Source organism: Dipodomys spectabilis, unplaced genomic scaffold, assembly GCF_019054845.1.
Source record: "Dipodomys spectabilis isolate Male_0828 unplaced genomic scaffold, ASM1905484v1 ptg000107l, whole genome shotgun sequence".
Taxonomy (NCBI): domain Eukaryota; kingdom Metazoa; phylum Chordata; class Mammalia; order Rodentia; family Heteromyidae; genus Dipodomys; species Dipodomys spectabilis.
In genome coordinates, this window is record NW_024870784.1 from 7,411,138 (window position 1) to 7,412,911 (window position 1,774).

Below are 1,774 nucleotides of genomic sequence, written 5' to 3' on the forward strand. Positions count from 1 at the left end.
AGCTGGGGCAGCACACACCTTGCTTGTGTGAGAAACGACTGTCTTCCCCAACCCCAGGTTCCGAAGAGGTGGTGTCAGAAGCAGGTTGGATTCTCTTCAGAATCGTCCAGAGAAATGCGCACTAGACAGGAGAGGCGGGCAGAGGCTGCCCTCTGCCCTACCAGCCAGGGTGGCTGCCTGGGGCGGGCGGGGAGAGCCTCAGCCGCCGTGGAAGATGCTCTGCCCAGCCCCTCTCATCCGCATAGAGTGACCGCCACCGCCTGCCTCAAGAACGTTCCAGAACGCTTGGCCCGTCCTTCCCACCCTCCCAGCCTCTCTTGGTGAAGACACACTCTCTCCCTCCTCCCCGCAGGGGCCTGGTGTGCTCTGGCTGGTATGGAGCCTGGAGAACCAGAACCAGCTCCCCGCCCCAGGCTCAGCATTCTGGCAGACAGAATGGGCTTGGTCGAAAGCGTGAAGTCTGTATGAACCAGGAAGGTGCCAGAAGAGGCTGGGGGTGGGGGCAGCCCTGTCCGGTCCCGGCTGTCCTAGCCCTCCCTGTCACTGGGGACCACATACTTGGAAAACCATCCCATGTGACTCCGTGACTCCAGACACTGAGACCCAAGCCCTTCTGGTGTCCAGGGTGTGCATCAGCTGAACCCTTTTGGGAAGCTGAGGCAGGGTGTGATGCACACATACGCATCTGCTTCTGGCTCCTAATACCCCAATGTCGTCCAAACGGCCGCTGGTGCTTTACAGAGATGGCGTCCTCAGATCCACTGCCTTCCTCTTCCTTTCTGATCTCTGCTGTCCCCCCCGCCCCCCAGTGAGACCTCCCCTGGCTAGAAGATCCTTTCCTAGGGCACACCTAGCTGCTTCTGTGACCTTAAGCCTGGCCATGCCCCCAGACTCCAGCCCCCAGCACCCCTTCCCTGTCAGGATTTTTCTCTTCTGCACTAGTGACCACTCAACATGCCAGGTGCCGTATTTATCTACCCCATCCAGTCTGCCCCCCTAACATGCCAGCCCCTCCCAGCAGGGACTTCTGTTAGCCTGGTTGTCTACACACAGCCACGAAGTTCTTGGTGAATGACAGGCTATGGCTCATGGGGGGAAGTGGGGACAGGAAATGGCTCTCCTTGACTAGCCATCTACAGCTGGGAGGAGAAATGCAACTTAAGTTCAGGAGCAATTATGACTGAACTCACAGCCAGCTGAGCCTCGTAAAGGGCAGCCTGCCCGTGGGGCCCAGCAATGGCCACAGCCTCCACGCTGCTGGCCAGCCGCTTACTAGCTCTAGACACTTGTTCCTAGGGTCTGGAAGCAAGCAGCTAGAGAGGACTAGGTCAGCCGCCAGCAAGGCAGAGAGGGTAAGAACAAGCCAGCCCGCTGTTAGCCGGCACCCCTCGCCCCCTCCCCCTGTGCCAGGTGGCCACCCCGTTGTGCCAGGCAGCGCAGATGGCCTCAACAGCAGGCTGTGTGTGGATCAGCTTAGATTATCAGAGCATTCCACACAAATGGGGCACAAGATCCCAACTGGGAGTCAGGTGACATCCTAACTCACCCTCAACCTCAAAAGCCTCTGCCTGTGCCCTCTGGGCCCAGTTGCTGCTTGTCAACAATCCTGGGGGCAGCCACGCTCTGATGGCCTCTTCGCTGTCCCCGAGGTGTGGGCAGGGGCCAGAGCCCTCCAGCCATGACATGGAGGCTGGGATGTCTAGGCCAGCTTTAAGTAAGTACTTTTACCTTTAAGAAAATGTGTCATCAAAAAAAGAAAATGTGTCATGCTCTC